The sequence below is a fragment of the Ascaphus truei genome, chromosome 2 (assembly GCF_040206685.1).
Source record: "Ascaphus truei isolate aAscTru1 chromosome 2, aAscTru1.hap1, whole genome shotgun sequence".
NCBI classification, from domain to species: Eukaryota; Metazoa; Chordata; class Amphibia; order Anura; family Ascaphidae; genus Ascaphus; species Ascaphus truei.
In genome coordinates this window covers 293,184,586-293,203,706 of record NC_134484.1, presented here as the reverse complement: position 1 = coordinate 293,203,706, position 19,121 = coordinate 293,184,586, and the positions used below count along the sequence as shown (strand labels likewise).

The window sequence follows — 19,121 nt, the reverse complement described above, 5'->3', positions numbered from 1 at the left end:
GGCCCCTTTAGGGGGTGCCGGTATCCCTCTGCTTGGTTTACAGGTCGCGGTCACGTGATCGGGACCTTGAAACGCAGAGGGATACCGGCACCTCATAAAGGGGCCTGTATCTCAGGGAGCAGGGGGTCCCCCGACCTGAAACCAACACGGTTCAGCTCCGTAGACCCCCTGCACATTTACACTATGAATTAAAATGTACAGTACTGTATGTTAGGGGTTATAGGGGACGGCTTTAAAGACAACAGCTCGCAAACGCCCCCATGTGTTTTTACACGGCATTGCAGTATTGCAGCCAGCGGGAATAAAATGCTTAAATCACAGCCGGGAAAATAACGCAATACACTCCGGCCGAAAACGGTACAAAACCGAACATCACCGGGATATACCCAAATTTGCGGAACTAGCCGAGTTAGAATAAAGTTGGTCGCCTCTGTACAGGCTATTTCCCCAGACCAAACTTACTCACCTGCCTGCCAATCAAGAGAACCTATCCAAGACAGCTCCACGCACTCCTCCAAGTCTGCCCCTGCTTCTGATTGGTCAGCCGCACTTTATATTGCCTGTCCTGCCACTCACTCATTGCTCGACATAGTCTCAGCTTGCGGATGTCTCCTCTGGCTCTTTCTCTCTTCATTCACTCAGGTCACAACTCGGCTTGGCGGACGGCAATCTCTGGCTCACGACCCCTGCTTGGACACCGACCTTCCGGAATTCTCCAATCCCTGACCTTGGCTAATGGCAACGACTACTGCTCTTCTTTACCGGAACCGGCTATAGCTATCACCACCTGGCCTGGCAACGCCTAAAACACCACTCTCCGGACACACTTTTTTTGCTGCAGGTGCGTGCACATATATACGTCCCCACCTCAGTAATAGGGATGGGTCTGGTCTGCGGGCAGCCCCGGAGTAACATTATGTCGAGCCCACAAGACGCAGACCAGACTGATCTGGCCTCCATGATGACGGCCATGTATCAACAAATCCAGGCCTTAACGGATCAAGTGGCTCTCCTCACCCAACAGGTACAGGACCTTACTCTTCAGGCACCACCTGTGGCTGCACCACCGGCGCAGGCAGAACCGGTATCCATCTCGTCCCCAGGTCCGAAGATTCCGGCCCCGAAGCTGTACGCAGGGGATCCGCACGCCTGTCATGGTTTCCTCAACCAATGCGAGATCCAGTTCGAGACGGCCCCGCAAGAGTAATCCACTGGTCGTAAAAAGGTGGCTTATGTCTACATCCTACTCACAGGTAAAACGCTGGCATGGGCCTCCCCGATTTGGGAACTGCATCCCAAGATCACCCGAGATTACGCAGCCTTTCGATGAGACTTTCGACAGGTCTTCGATACCCTGGCACGCTAAGAAATTGCTTCTGACTCCCTGCTTCAGCTTTCACAGGGACGTCGGCCTGTGGCCCAATACGCCTTGGAGTTCAGGACCATAGCAGCTGAGACACGATGGGATCAGGAGGCTTTAGTCTCTGTCTTCCGGCAAGGCTTATTCACAACCCAGGCCAGGACTTCTGGAAGACCTTATCTCTCAAGCCATACGTATGGATCAGCGTCTTCAGGTACGCTGCGCTCAGCGCCAGCTACCCCGGTCTACGCCCTTCCGTGCTCCTTTTTCCAGGTTCTCTACTACCACGGGACCAACCGTCTCCCCGCTGCCCGCTCTGGAGGCCCCGGAGCCGATGCAACTCGGAGTTCAGCGTCCTCAGCAACCCTTACGACAATTGCGCCCAACCGGAGGATCGTGTCACCATTGCGGATCGTCCGAGCATCTGACCCGTGAATGTCCACCGTGTCCGGGAAACGACCAAACCCAGTGAGTATGAAGGGGCTCTCTCTGGGTGCTTGATCTCCTTGTCGCCTTTCCAGGAAGGAACTTCCAAAAAGGTTGGCCATTATCGTTTCTCTCTCTGGTCCTACCTTCCGCACCTCCACAGCAGCATTTATAGATTCCGGTGCAGGAGGGAACTTCGTGGACCAGACCTTCTCTGAACAGAACCAGATTCCACTCTTTAAGAAGAAGTCTCCCATTGCCTTGGTCGGGATAGACAATCGTCCGCTCACCCCAGCATATATCTCCTTGGAGACTGGTCCCATCACCCTTTCTTCTCATTCCCACAAGGAAACCCTGGACTTTGACGTGATCCATGCTCCTGGTACACCGGTCACCCTTGGCCTGGCTTGGTTACAGAAGAACAACCCGCACATTGATTGGGTATCTCAAAATCCCATTGTCTGGAGGTCAAGGTCAGAGGAATCTTCTCCATCTACGGTACTCCCGCCTCGACTGCTGGCTAACACATCAAATCCTAAGGGAGATTTACCAACCCCATACGTGGATTTTCTGGATGTCTTCAGTAAGTCGCAATCCGAGTTACTACCCCCTCATCGTTCATACGACTGTCCAATTGACCTGATACTTGGATACACCTTGCCCAAGTCCAAATCCTACCCTCTCTCTTTGCCCGAGACGGAAGCCATGGATGAATATATTTGCAAGAATTTGAAGCGGGGCTTTATACGGCATTCCAATTCCCCTGCGGGGGCTGGATTCTTCTTCGTTAAGAAGAAAGATGGGACTCTCAGACCGTGTATTGATTACTGGGGCCTGAACCACATTACGGTAAAAAAATTGTTATCCACTCCCACTCATCTCTGAGCTCTTTGATAGACTCCAAGGGGCCAACCTCTTTACCAAGCTTGACCTTCGCGGGGCATATAATCTCATTCGCATCCGGGAGGGCAACGAATGGAAAACTGCCTTGAACACCCGTAGCAGCCACTACGAATATCTCATGATGCCCTTCGGCTTATGCAATGCGCCAGCGGTTTTTCAGGACTTTATCAATGATATCTTTCGGGATGTCCTTAACCATTTTGTAATTGTTTATCTGGATGACATCCGTATTTTTTCTAAGAACCTACAGGACCATATCATCCATACGAAGTTTATGCTCTCTTGACTCAGAGAGAACCGTTTTTTTACCAAAATGGAGAAGTGCCTTTTTCACCAGTCTACCACCTCATTTCTTGGGTACATTATCTCCAACAGAGGCTTGGCCATGGACCCAGAGAAACTTAAAGCCATAGTGGATTGGCCACAACCCGATTCCCTCAAGTCTATTCAATGATTTCTAGGGTTCTCTAACTATTACCGGAAATTTATTCGCAACTTTTCCACCATCATCGCTCTGATCAGGGCACTGACCCAAAAAGTAGCTGATCCTTTGTCTTGGTCTCCCGAGGCAGTCTTTGCTTTCAAAACATTGAAACGAGCTTTCGTCTCTGCTCCCATCCTCCGACATCCGAACATTACCTTTTCATTCACCCAAGAGGTTGACGCTTCGGACTGTGGGGCTTGGGAAGTCCTATCCCAGAGATTTTCTCCCCAGGACAAACTTCACCCTTGCGGTTTCTTCTCTTAGAAGTTTTCTCCAGCGGAGAGAAACTATGATGTGGGCAATAGGGAACTTCTGGCTGTCAAATTGGCTCTTCGGGAATGGAGGCACCTTCTGGAAGGGACAAAAGAGCCATTCACGATTCTCACGGACCATAAAAACCTTTTGTACATCGAGAATGCCCAACGCTTAGGTCCCCGCCAGGCCCGCTAGTCGTTATTTTTCTCCAGGTTTAATTTTATTTTTTCATACATTCCCGGCACCAAAAAACGTCAAAGCGGATGCCCTCTCTAGACAATATTCTTCGGAAGAGAGACCGGAAAAAACTACCGAGTCCATCCTTCCTAAACAAAGGATCTTCGTAGTCGCTGCATTCAACAATCTTGAGAAGATCATCAAGTCTCTGTGACGACTCAGGGGATTCCTTCCCCTCCTGGTCCCTCTCTCCCATCTCCTGTTACCTCCTCTCCCTTACCTTCTACCTCTCCCCCTTTGCCGCAGCGTGTGCCCCGCAGGTCTCGCATACCCATGTGGTCCCTGAGCCCCTGCTATGATGCTCCATGCTCCCTCTCTCCCGCAGTGCCTGCATTACCATCCACTCCTTTACCTGCTCCCAGCGTGGTGCCCATGGTGTGGCGCTCCGTGCACCTTGTGACAAGGCCTGTGTGTGCGCTCCCGCAACCCACGGAGGGCGCATACACACGTTCCTCCTCTGGGCTCCCTGACGCATCCGCTCCCTCCTCTCGGTCCCTGCGGTCTCTCGCGCTGGTACAGCCTGTGCGCGCCTCTCCTCTGCCCACGGAGGGCGCGTGCATACGCTCCTCCCTCAGTCCTTGCAGGCTTTCGCTGTGATGCAGCCCGTGCGCGCGCATCCCCACATTACAGAGGGCGCGCGCACATGCTCCTCTTATCCTGTCCCTCATGTCTCCGCCTCCCAAACCCTGCAGGCCATTCCCCTGACTGTCCCTTCTGTCTCCTCCTCTTCTCTCCCTGACCTATCCCTATTGTCTCCCACTTCTCTCTCTACTCCTCCCCTCTTTCCTATTGGTGTTCCCTCCCTTATTATCCCTGTCTGTCCACTTCTTCCCTGCTCTGCATAGTTCCTGTTTCCCTGTGTATACCTGATCTATGCTTTGCTCCCTCTGTGTTTCCTGCTGTTTCCTGCTCCTGAGTTTCATATTGGATTTCCCTGGCTTTTGACCCCTGCTTGTCCTGGACTAAAGTGAACAGAGAGTGCGCAACTATTAAACAATACCACACACGTGAAGTGATAATACAGTGATATTAGAGGTATATTACGTGACCTAATATTCAGATTGGAGCGTCTGCAGCTGTGATACCGGGGATGGCTCAGGGCACCCCCTAGAACGTTAGACAACAACACAAAAGACACAGCGCACAACGCTCATAGTGCATTAAAGATATATTAAAACAACAAATTAATAGGGTAATTATTGTGCGTACATCAATAAAAAATCAATTAGACATTTATGGGATATGTTACCCATCCACCAGCAATGCGACCCGGATCAGATGTCTTCAGCAGAGATCTTGCATCACACTGTGGACCGGATCAGCAGTCATCCACTGTTACTGGAGTTGGTGAGAAAATCCCAGATATAGAATGGGTAGATAAGGAGTCCTTTAAATGTCCCCGGTGAAGGTGAACAGTGTCTAGCCACAAGTGGCTCACTGGGGAATGGCCGTGTCCCGCGGTCCTCGCGACGGCTGGTCTCTCTCCTTCTCCCCACCGCACCGGCACTTCCGGGTGATGACGTCACTCCAACTCGCGTCGCGTCACGTCAAGATTCTCCTCCGGTGGCCGGATCAATATATGTGGGGGCAGAGAGTCCAATAGTACACTATACTACGCGTTTCGAAACCGTAAAGGTTTCTTCATCAGGGAATAAAGAATGGCATGCTAACTGACATTGAAATACCCTGCGCTAGCAGCCCATTGGTCCGTCACACGGACGTCTTATCCAATGGGATAGCGACAAAGGGGGGAGTGAATCCTTACAGAAAAAAACTATCAACAACAACTTTATTTATAAACAACATGTATTAATGTAAAAAACGATTCTAAAATAAAAGAAAAAAGTATTAATGCATCATAATATCAATTCAATCTATAAACATATAATATAATATACACTAGCAATCTAAAACTGATGGAATTGGAACATCTATTTTGCAGTATACTTTTTGACTAATAAGAAACTTTTAAAGGAGAAGCATGAACTATAGTAAAAAAGTTAAAATTGAACCATGGCAAGAATGAATGGTAAAAGTAAACCTACATACATCCCAAAATGTTAAAATTATTAAAATTAATTTCCTATATCCAAAATATATATATATAAAAAGATTATCAGTATTCATCCTATATACTTTTACAACATTAAAAAACCTTAAAAAACTAATCTTAAAATTTTTTTCTCTAAAAAAGATCAAAGGAAGGAATTACAATAATAGACCAATTTATATGATGTACTTAATACAGGGACCAGATATCAATATCCTCATTTAGACCCCCTGGATGTAGTGTGTTCAATTTATGTATCCAGAAGGTTTCTTGTTTTGAAAGTTCTTTAACTCTATCCCCTCCCCTTCTATTCCTCTGTATATGTTTAATCCCTTTAAATAGAACAGAGGAGGGGTCCCTATTGTGGTGTAGAGCATAATGTTTGGATAAGCTATGTTGCATATACCCTATTTTTATATTTCGCAAATGTTCTTGAATCCTTACTTTTAATGGACGCTTCGTGCGTCCCACATATTGCAAGGAGCACGGGCATTCTATTACATATACTATATGGTCTGTATTACATAAAATAAAATCAGTAATCTCGTGTTCTTCTCCAGTGGAATTACAAGTAAATGATTTCTTGACAGAATGCATGTGTTTACACACCGAGCACTTCCCACACTTAAAGTTCCCTACAGGTTGTGTGTTTAGCCACCTTGTCTCACCAGTCTGATTTTCTTTTGTTTTAATTTTAATGTCACTGGGTGATAGTACATTTTTTAAATTTTTGGCTTTCCTGTATATAAATTTGGGGTGCTTTGAGATATGGGCACCTAGTATCGGGTCATTAGATAAAATGCCCCAGTGTTTTTTCACAATCTGTTCAATTTGCATTGTCATTGAATTAAAACTGGTTATAAATGCCACATTACATTTATCCTCATCTATCTTTGTAGTTTTTATTACTTTTTGTTTTGGTATTAGCATTGTTTTTCTATCAAGTTTTCTTATTTTATCCAGATCATTGGTTAGTCTATCCAGAGGGTAACCCCTTTCCAAAAATCTGAATGTCAATTTTCTGGCCTGTTCTTCAAAATCCTTGTCCAGACTGCAGTTTTTTCTTAATCTGTAAAACTGGCCACTAGGAATGTTTTTGATCCACGTTTTCTTGTGGTTGCTCGTGGCCAGTAGCAGATTATTTGAGTCCACATCCTTAAAATGTGTTTTTGTTGTAAGTATCCCTTCCTCTGAAGCCATCAGGCTCAGGTCCAGGAAACTTACTTCCCTTACACTATCCTCATAAGTAAACGTTAAGTTCTTATTGTTGTTATTTATATAGTGTAGGAAATGACCCACAGAACACTGGTCCCCATCCCATATACAAAGAATATCGTCTATAAAACGACGCCAGATAATAATGTTATTCTTAAAGGGATTATTGTTATTAAAAATGTATTCATTTTCCCATCCTCCCATATATAGGTTTGCGAAACTGGGGGCAAATCTTGTGCCCATCGCAGTTCCGCAAACCTGTAGGAAAAACTCATCTAAAAACATAAAGTAATTATGCTTTAGTATGTATTTGATGGATTCCAATATAAATTTTTTATTTAAGGGATGTAATTCCAAATCACCTGTTAAGAAAAAATCTATAGTCGCCACACCTTCCACGTGAGGTATATTCGTATAGAGGGCCTGTACATCACAGGTGAGTTGCAGTTTCGCAAACCTATATATGGGAGGATGGGAAAATGAATACATTTTTAATAACAATAATCCCTTTAAGAATAACATTATTATCTGGCGTCGTTTTATAGACGATATTCTTTGTATATGGGATGGGGACCAGTGTTCTGTGGGTCATTTCCTACACTATATAAATAACAACAATAAGAACTTAACGTTTACTTATGAGGATAGTGTAAGGGAAGTAAGTTTCCTGGACCTGAGCCTGATGGCTTCAGAGGAAGGGATACTTACAACAAAAACACATTTTAAGGATGTGGACTCAAATAATCTGCTACTGGCCACGAGCAACCACAAGAAAACGTGGATCAAAAACATTCCTAGTGGCCAGTTTTACAGATTAAGAAAAAACTGCAGTCTGGACAAGGATTTTGAAGAACAGGCCAGAAAATTGACATTCAGATTTTTGGAAAGGGGTTACCCTCTGGATAGACTAACCAATGATCTGGATAAAATAAGAAAACTTGATAGAAAAACAATGCTAATACCAAAACAAAAAGTAATAAAAACTACAAAGATAGATGAGGATAAATGTAATGTGGCATTTATAACCAGTTTTAATTCAATGACAATGCAAATTGAACAGATTGTGAAAAAACACTGGGGCATTTTATCTAATGACCCGATACTAGGTGCCCATATCTCAAAGCACCCCAAATTTATATACAGGAAAGCCAAAAATTTAAAAAATGTACTATCACCCAGTGACATTAAAATTAAAACAAAAGAAAATCAGACTGGTGAGACAAGGTGGCTAAACACACAACCTGTAGGGAACTTTAAGTGTGGGAAGTGCTCGGTGTGTAAACACATGCATTCTGTCAAGAAATCATTTACTTGTAATTCCACTGGAGAAGAACACGAGATTACTGATTTTATTTTATGTAATACAGACCATATAGTATATGTAATAGAATGCCCGTGCTCCTTGCAATATGTGGGACGCACGAAGCGTCCATTAAAAGTAAGGATTCAAGAACATTTGCGAAATATAAAAATAGGGTATATGCAACATAGCTTATCCAAACATTATGCTCTACACCACAATAGGGACCCCTCCTCTGTTCTATTTAAAGGGATTAAACATATACAGAGGAATAGAAGGGGAGGGGATAGAGTTAAAGAACTTTCAAAACAAGAAACCTTCTGGATACATAAATTGAACACACTACATCCAGGGGGTCTAAATGAGGATATTGATATCTGGTCCCTGTATTAAGTACATCATATAAATTGGTCTATTATTGTAATTCCTTCCTTTGATCTTTTTTAGAGAAAATTTTTTTAAGATTAGTTTTTTAAGGTTTTTTAATGTTGTAAAAGTATATAGGATGAATACTGATAATCTTTTTATATATATATATTTTGGATATAGGAAATTAATTTTAATAATTTTAACATTTTGGGATGTATGTAGGTTTACTTTTACCATTCATTCTTGCCATGGTTCAATTTTAACTTTTTTACTATAGTTCATGCTTCTCCTTTAAAAGTTTCTTATTAGTCAAAAAGTATACTGCAAAATAGATGTTCCAATTCCATCAGTTTTAGATTGCTAGTGTATATTATATTATATGTTTATAGATTGAATTGATATTATGATGCATTAATACTTTTTTCTTTTATTTTAGAATCGTTTTTTACATTAATACATGTTGTTTATAAATAAAGTTGTTGTTGATAGTTTTTTTCTGTAAGGATTCACTCCCCCCTTTGTCGCTATCCCATTGGATAAGACGTCCGTGTGACGGACCAATGGGCTGCTAGCGCAGGGTATTTCAATGTCAGTTACTGTAGCATGCCATTCTTTATTCCCTGATGAAGAAACCTTTACGGTTTCGAAACGCGTAGGATAGTGTACTATTGGACTCTCTGCCCCCACATATATTGATCCGGCCACCGGAGGAGAATCTTGACGTGACGCGACGCGAGTTGGAGTGACGTCATCACCCGGAAGTGCCGGTGCGGTGGGGAGAAGGAGAGAGACCAGCCGTCGCGAGGACCGCGGGACACGGCCGTTCCCCAGTGAGCCACTTGTGGCTAGACACTGTTCACCTTCACCGGGGACATTTAAAGAACTCCTTATCTACCCATTCTATATCTGGGATTTTCTCACCAACTCCAGTAACAGTGGATGACTGCTGATCCGGTCCACAGTGTGATGCAAGATCTCTGCTGAAGACATCTGATCCGGGTCGCATTGCTGGTGGATGGGTAACATATCCCATAAATGTCTAATTGATTTTTTATTGATGTACGCACAATAATTACCCTATTAATTTGTTGTTTTAATATATCTTTAATGCACTATGAGCGTTGTGCGCTGTGTCTTTTGTGTTTTTGTCTAACGTTCTAGGGGGTGCCCTGAGCCATCCTCGGTATCACAGCTGCAGACGCTCCAATCTGAATATTAGGTCACGTAATATACCTCTAATATCACTGTATTATCACTTCACGTGTGTGGTATTGTTTAATAGTTGCGCACTCTCTGTTCACTTTTGTCACTTATCTGCTCTTTCTGTGTTGCACATTAATTTTCCACACTAGTTACCCACCCTCCTTTATCATGGTTTGGAGTTTGGTGAATTGTAGACAAAAACGTGATGAGAATTTTGATTCACTTTTCTCAGAGGAACCTGTTTTGGTCACTGAGAATGGGGACACTAAGGGGTCAATTGAAAAACATTTTAAAGTTTTAGAGCAATTACTCCTTACCGAAAGTAAGATTCATTTAGAAAAAAGGACTATACAGAAATATATAGATTGCAACAGAGTCCCTAGGGGCCTTCGTTTTCGCAAATCACCTACTTTCGGAAAGGAAGATCAACATTTCATGAAAGAATGGAACAGAATCCTTGACGATTGTTCAATGGCTCTCATGAAATTAATTGTATATGAGAGGACAAAAACTTTAAAAATAATTGATAAAGAGGTGGCAAGTGCAGTAAAATTACTTGAACCTCTAGTCATTGAACATGATTGTTCAGAAATAGAACATGACCTCCGCATGAAACTTGAACATGCGGAGGATGAAATTTTAAAGAAGAAGCATGAAAAGTTTTTTAGGGATAAGGCTGATTACGATAATAATAGACAGAGGAATTGGGCAAAAGACCCTGAGAGGGGGCGAAGCGTAAAAGGCAACCCTCCGGGAGGAGGAAAGAGGGCATCCTCCCAATCAATAAATAGAACTAATGATCAGCCAAGATATTCCAAACAATTTGTATATCAAAATGAAAGGGGTTGGGAAAACCAAATATATGATGATAGAAGAGGCTCTCAACAATACATGAGTTATCCACCCCCACATAGGCAAGAAGGGCATTTCAGGAACCCTAATTATAAAGGAAGGAACTATATCCCAAATTTTAGATATGGTCAAAGGGAATATGAGCGACATGACCAGAATATGAATCATGGGATGAGTAAACCTAGTCCAAGGTATAAGTCACCTGCCCAATCATCTCCGTCTTGTTTTTTAGATTCGGTCAAACATCGACACTTAGATTTAAAAAGGACGGAAGAATGTCTGGGACCCCCCCAAAAATCCTCACTGGAAAAAAAGAAAAGAACTTTACCAGAAGAGGAACAAGAGGGGGGACCAGATCTAAAGAAAAGAGATTGCGAGAGGGACTAAAATTATCACCCCCTAGAGGGATCTTCAACCTATCGAAGGTCATCTTGACAAATGACCAAAGAAAGGTTTTGAATAGATGTCTTACCTTTTCCCGCACTTGTGGTCCAAGTTCATTTCAATTATACACAGATTTGCATAAGTTTACACGCAACCTTACTTTAAAGAGACACTTCATTAAAACTGACCTAGAAGGTAAGGAGGAGGAGGGGGAGACATTGGAAGTCTCACCCATAACTATACCCACTCCAAATGAAAATATGGATAATGAATTAAAATGCAGACATACTCAGTTTAGAGGAAAGTCTAAGTTCTATCCTGCGCATTCGAAAGGTCACCATTTGGAGACCTTTTTCAATATGGTTAATAAGGAATTCAGTTCTTTGACTAGTGGTAGCAAGACTGGTGATATAAAACATAACCTCAGTAAAAGTGAAACATTAGCATTAAAATTTTTGAAAGACAATAACGACCTAATCATCAGGCAGGCAGATAAAGGGGGAGGTGTCGTGTTACAGGATCGGAAAGATTATGAAGGAGAGGCACTAAGACTCTTGAACGACACCTCGTCATATATGAGACTAAAGAAAGATCCTACTAAAGAGTTCTTAATTGGACTCAAAAGCCTCTTTGATGAAGCCCTCATGACCGGTGTTATTTCTAAGAATGAGTATGATTTTCTTTATTCAGACTGCCCAAAAATCCCCATTTTTTACCATCTCCCCAAAATACATAAAGCCCTAATAAATCCACCCGGTAGACCAATTATTTCAGGAATCCAAAGCCTGACCGCAAACCTTTCCCAATATGTAGATTTTTTTCTCCAACCCTATGTGTTAAAACTCCCCTCCCATCTTAGGGACTCAACATCAGTGTTGAATTTATTAGAGGGATTGGAATGGAAGGATTCGTATAGATGGGTCACCTGTGATGTACAGGCCCTCTATACGAATATACCTCACGTGGAAGGTGTGGCGACTATAGATTTTTTCTTAACAGGTGATTTGGAATTACATCCCTTAAATAAAAAATTTATATTGGAATCCATCAAATACATACTAAAGCATAATTACTTTATGTTTTTAGATGAGTTTTTCCTACAGGTTTGTGGAACTGCGATGGGCACAAGATTTGCCCCCAGTTTCGCAAACCTATATATGGGAGGATGGGAAAATGAATACATTTTTAATAACAATAATCCCTTTAAGAATAACATTATTATCTGGCGTCGTTTTATAGACGATATTCTTTGTATATGGGATGGGGACCAGTGTTCTGTGGGTCATTTCCTACACTATATAAATAACAACAATAAGAACTTAACGTTTACTTATGAGGATAGTGTAAGGGAAGTAAGTTTCCTGGACCTGAGCCTGATGGCTTCAGAGGAAGGGATACTTACAACAAAAACACATTTTAAGGATGTGGACTCAAATAATCTGCTACTGGCCACGAGCAACCACAAGAAAACGTGGATCAAAAACATTCCTAGTGGCCAGTTTTACAGATTAAGAAAAAACTGCAGTCTGGACAAGGATTTTGAAGAACAGGCCAGAAAATTGACATTCAGATTTTTGGAAAGGGGTTACCCTCTGGATAGACTAACCAATGATCTGGATAAAATAAGAAAACTTGATAGAAAAACAATGCTAATACCAAAACAAAAAGTAATAAAAACTACAAAGATAGATGAGGATAAATGTAATGTGGCATTTATAACCAGTTTTAATTCAATGACAATGCAAATTGAACAGATTGTGAAAAAACACTGGGGCATTTTATCTAATGACCCGATACTAGGTGCCCATATCTCAAAGCACCCCAAATTTATATACAGGAAAGCCAAAAATTTAAAAAATGTACTATCACCCAGTGACATTAAAATTAAAACAAAAGAAAATCAGACTGGTGAGACAAGGTGGCTAAACACACAACCTGTAGGGAACTTTAAGTGTGGGAAGTGCTCGGTGTGTAAACACATGCATTCTGTCAAGAAATCATTTACTTGTAATTCCACTGGAGAAGAACACGAGATTACTGATTTTATTTTATGTAATACAGACCATATAGTATATGTAATAGAATGCCCGTGCTCCTTGCAATATGTGGGACGCACGAAGCGTCCATTAAAAGTAAGGATTCAAGAACATTTGCGAAATATAAAAATAGGGTATATGCAACATAGCTTATCCAAACATTATGCTCTACACCACAATAGGGACCCCTCCTCTGTTCTATTTAAAGGGATTAAACATATACAGAGGAATAGAAGGGGAGGGGATAGAGTTAAAGAACTTTCAAAACAAGAAACCTTCTGGATACATAAATTGAACACACTACATCCAGGGGGTCTAAATGAGGATATTGATATCTGGTCCCTGTATTAAGTACATCATATAAATTGGTCTATTATTGTAATTCCTTCCTTTGATCTTTTTTAGAGAAAACATTTTTAAGATTAGTTTTTTAAGGTTTTTTAATGTTGTAAAAGTATATAGGATGAATACTGATAATCTTTTTATATATATATATTTTGGATATAGGAAATTAATTTTAATAATTTTAACATTTTGGGATGTATGTAGGTTTACTTTTACCATTCATTCTTGCCATGGTTCAATTTTAACTTTTTTACTATAGTTCATGCTTCTCCTTTAAAAGTTTCTTATTAGTCAAAAAGTATACTGCAAAATAGATGTTCCAATTCCATCAGTTTTAGATTGCTAGTGTATATTATATTATATGTTTATAGATTGAATTGATATTATGATGCATTAATACTTTTTTCTTTTATTTTAGAATCGTTTTTTACATTAATACATGTTGTTTATAAATAAAGTTGTTGTTGATAGTTTTTTTCTGTAAGGATTCACTCCCCCCTTTGTCGCTATCCCATTGGATAAGACGTCCGTGTGACGGACCAATGGGCTGCTAGCGCAGGGTATTTCAATGTCAGTTAGCATGCCATTCTTTATTCCCTGATGAAGAAACCTTTACGGTTTCGAAACGCGTAGGATAGTGTACTATTGGACTCTCTGCCCCCACATATATTGATCCGGCCACCGGAGGAGAATCTTGACGTGACGCGACGCGAGTTGGAGTGACGTCATCACCCGGAAGTGCCGGTGCGGTGGGGAGAAGGAGAGAGACCAGCCGTCGCGAGGACCGCGGGACACGGCCGTTCCCCAGTGAGCCACTTGTGGCTAGACACTGTTCACCTTCACCGGGGACATTTAAAGGACTCCTTATCTACCCATTCTATATCTGGGATTTTCTCACCAACTCCAGTAACAGTGGATGACTGCTGATCCGGTCCACAGTGTGATGCAAGATCTCTGCTGAAGACATCTGATCCGGGTCGCATTGCTGGTGGATGGGTAACATATCCCATAAATGTCTAATTGATTTTTTATTGATGTACGCACAATAATTACCCTATTAATTTGTTGTTTTAATATATCTTTAATGCACTATGAGCGTTGTGCGCTGTGTCTTTTGTGTTTTTGTCCTGGACTACTCTGCTCTCTGGTAAACCTCTGAACCTTACTACGAACTCTACGATTCTACTCTCTGGACTCCTGGACATTGGCACATGGACACGACTACTCTTACGGACACCCCCAAGCTTTGCAAGTATCAATCTAACTTTCTTCCAACAGGCCCAGCAACACTATACCACACTCCGGGCTTGCTCCCACTGCTGTGGGTGTGTGGTGTCATATCGTTCCCACCTCAGTACTGGGGTCCTGCCAGGTCTGCGGGCATACAGGTGGGAAAGTCTCAAAGACACCTTCCGACTGGTCTAGAGGTTCCGAAGGACACCTTGTACGTAGAGCCCAAGTTCATTACTGAGATAGTCGATTGGGGACATGCTTCCCGCTCGGCAGGACATCCTGGATTCAAGAAACTTTGGATCTCATCCGTCACACCTTCTGGTGGCCCAATATGGCCAAGTCCATTCTCGAATGTTGGAGACAAGTTTACCGCATGTCACCAGGACTGATTGGCACGTGGCATTTAAAGGCATGTCCCGTTGGCAGATAATTTACGGTGCGGCCAAAGCCCTCGCAGGAATGTATAAGCAACGGCTACCACCACGGATCCTCTGAAAACACACACACTGGGGCTTGATGCTGTTTCAGCTTGTTTTGTAGTTTTTGAACAGTAGACCAAAATGTGTAATAAAGAGTAGTTTTGCTTGTTTAAATAAAAAGCAAAATATATTTGTATGTGCACGCATATATATATGTATATAAGTAGTGCACGCAATAAGATTCCTCGTCAGAAACCCCAGGGTCTTCTTTTACCTTTACCCATTCCGGAGCGCCCCTGGTCCCACATTTCCATGGACTTTATTGTCGAATTGCCTAGGTCGGATGGCATGAACACCATTCTAGTAGTGGTGGATCGGTTTTCCAAGATGGCTCATTTCATCCCTCTCAAAGGATTACCCTCCTCACCCGCCCTTGCCGATATTTTCTCCAAAGAGATTTTCCGGATCCATGGCATTCCTACATCCTTCGTACCTGATCGGGGCTCTCAATTCGTCTCCAGATTCTGGAGGACTTTCACAAGAAGACTGGACATCTCTTCTTCCTTTTCTTCGGGATATCACCCTCAATCTAATGGGCAGACCGAGAGGGTTCATCAATCCCTCGAGAAATATTTAAGCAGCTTTGTCTCTGACTCTCAGGAGGACTGGGCAGAATTACTTCCCTGGGCTGAGTATGCCTTTAATTCCTCCAGGAATGAGTCCACTCGTGAGACGCCCTTCTTTATTAATTACGGATTCCACCCGGCTCGCCTACCTATTTCTAATATCTCCTCTGGAGTACCAGCCGTGGACGAACACATCTCCCTCCTACAGGACTCTTGGTCTAGAATTAAATCGGCACTTCAAAAGGCCTCCCTAACATCTAAAACCGAGGCTTACTGTCATCGCCGACCTGCACCCAACTACAAACCCGGGGTCAAGGTTTGGCTATCTACCAAGAATATCCATCTCAAAACCCCTTCCACCAAATTGTCACCTAGGTTTCTGGATCCATTTCCTATCATGGAGCAGGTAAACCCGGTGTCCTTCCGACTTCATTTACCTCAAAGCATGAGAATCCCTAATGTCTTTCACACTTTGCTTCTCAAGCCGCTCATCTCCAGTTCCCTATTTCTGGACCACACTCTTAAACCAGACCCAGTGATCATAAAGGGCAACGAAGAGTACGAGGTCCAAGCTTTACTAGATTCCCGTCTTTCGAGAGGTAAGGTCCACACCTTGGTCCATTGGAAGGGCTTTGGTCCCGAGGAAAGGTCGAGGGTACCTCTTAAAGACATTCACGCACCCGGACTTCTCAAACGTTTCCGAAAGAAGTTTCTGTCCAAACCATGGGAGGATCGTCCTGAGGCCTACCCTGAAGCGGGGGATACTGTGAGGATTCGGGGATCGCGGCGCTCACAGCACGACCCCTCCTCACCTCCTTTACCGCCTACTGCTGCCGTGGTGCGTCCCCCTCACCGGCGCCGGTCATCTCCCGCTGCCCTGGGGGTTCCCCGCCGTCTCCGGTGGTCCGCCTCTGCTCCGCAGCCGCCTCTCTCTCATGCGGCTGCCATTTGTCCCGGGCGCGCGGGTGAAGATAATTTATTCACTGCACTAGCAGTGAAACCACGCCCCCAACTTACGTGCAGGCTATTTCCCCAGACAAAACTTACTCACCTGCCCGCCAATCAAGGGGACCTATCCAAGACAGCTCCATGCACTCCTCCAGGTCTGCCCCCGCTTCTGATTGGTCAGCCGCACTTTATATTGCCTGTCATGCCACTCACTCATTGCTCGACATAGTCTCCGCTTGCGGATATCTACTCTGGCACTTTCTCTCTTCATTCACTCAGGTCACAACTCGGTTTTGCGGACGGCAATCTCTGGCTCACGGCACCTGCTTGGACAGCGACCTTCCGGAATTGTCCTATCCCTGACCTTGGCTAACGGCAACGACTACGGCTCTTCTTTACCGGAACCAGCAAGTATTGCTATAGCTATCACCACCTGGCCTGGCAACGCCTAAAACACCACTCTCCGGACACGCTCCTTTTGCTGCGGGTGCATGCACATATACGTCCCCACCTCAGTAATAGGGACGGGTCTGGTCTGCGGGCAGCACCGACGTAACAGATATTAAGTATATCAATGTAATTAATTCACACCCACATGAAGAAACTCAATAATTTTACATGCATTTTTCTTGCCTACAAATAGCAATTGTCATATTAATTATTAAAAGAAAGCCAAGCATGCAGCTCTCTTGACATTAGTTACAGCTTCGCATCTTTTCAACCGGTGGCACCCCACCAAGCTCCAGGGGTAACAAAATGGCATTTAAATCTCCTGCGTTAAGTGGGCCAATAGAAAGCCACAACATCATCCATTGTGACTTCAGATTGGCTCACGTAATGCAGGGATTTACATACCAGGAAGTAACCATTGGCACCTTTCCCAATAAGGATCTTGGAAACCAGGAGCTCGACTGATGTTTTATAAATAGATGCATTCAAATATATTTAAGCAAATAAAAATATCACTTGTGGGTACATTTGCATGCCTGAGAGAGGAAAAACAAAAATAAACTGTGCGCTACTATCTATCTCCTTATTATAATTGAATACAGTGCAGTGACTAAACCATATATAAATAAAGTAAACCACAATACCACAGTGAATAAGTGATTGGATAATTAAATTATAACATAACCGTGTGGTTGATAAGGGCGTCTGCTGCTATAAACATTAGGGGTGGCTCAGCACCCCACACACTCTAAGAAATGGAAACAAAAAGAAAACAGCGCACAACGCCAAATAGTGAAGTAAGTAATAGAATGTATTACAATATTAAAGGGGTAATAAATCTGCGTACATCAGATAGAAATAACATGTGCATTTAGTGCGCTGTTTTCTTTTTGTTTCCATGCCTGAGAGAGGACTGCAACCCTGTCTTTACCCATTATTGCTTAGCACGCAATGCTTCCACTGCAGTCGGGGATTCTGGGTAATAACATGCAAATTAGCTCTCACAGTGCGTCACTTTATATTTACATTATTAAAAACCGTTATTACTGGCAATATTTGTCAGCATTACTGTAGTGGGTGTGGGTTTTACTGCTCTTATCCCTTTATTATGTCTTTATTTATTCAGTACTTTCTTTATAATTGACATACCAAATTCAACTGCCTATAATTCTAATGCCAGGATTCACATTGGGGGCCTCATGCAGAGAGCAGCGCTATGCAGAATTGGAGAGGGGGAAAAATTTTACCTTTTTTGGAGAGTTTTTATGTCCATATGCAGAAAGGGCAGAAAACTGCCTTTCTGCATATGGAGAGTTTCAACCAGCGCCAGCTGCTTGGTGGAGAGGGAAAATGTTGAAAATCGCGCCATTTTTTTGCCGCGAACAGCCACTAGATGGCGATCGCGGCTCTCTGCATACGGCAGAGAAAAAAACTGGAGAGAATTTAAACTCTCCAGGCGCGCGGCGAATTTGAAGGGGAAAAAAAAAAATGGCGCTTTTTTTTAAACTTGCCGGTTTCTGCCTTTCTGAAGGCAGAATCCGCCAATTAATGCCGCTTTCACTTTTTGCGCTGCTCTCTGCATGAGGCCCTGGATCTTTCCTTTATTATCTTATCACTGGAAAAGGGAAAACAAGATAGATGCCTTTACTCCAAATCCCTATTGTAAATGAAAACAAGTAACATTGATTTCCAAGAATAATACACAAACACTTGTAATGTTCTTTTTTTTTTTTTATTACTAAAAAAAAAAAAAAGTGTGTACTCATGTACCATGTAAACTCTTTGGGTGATCTATGGCTGCAGCGGCCGTGGCACTCTGGGGCACTCAAATGCTTAATTACGGTATATCCCTGCAATTGACAGAACCACTAACTAAAAACATACAATAAGAGCTTAACCTAAAAAACAAACCAATCAAGTGACCAGTGCCTAGTGCACACAAAAAAAGGTTCTTATGTGAATATATATTAATATAACAGAAGAATTCCTTATTGTAAACAGTTCTAATAGGAATGGCTGCCAAGGG

At 42.9% G+C, this 19,121-nt stretch overlaps 1 protein-coding gene across 1 annotated transcript in view; it reads left to right on the top strand.

Moving 5' to 3' along the window:
• The window catches only part of LOC142488221 (polycystin-1-like protein 1), a 97,698-nt gene that overhangs the window by 52,036 nt on the left and 26,541 nt on the right, over window positions 1–19,121 (top strand). The gene's annotated exons all lie outside the window — the stretch shown is intronic.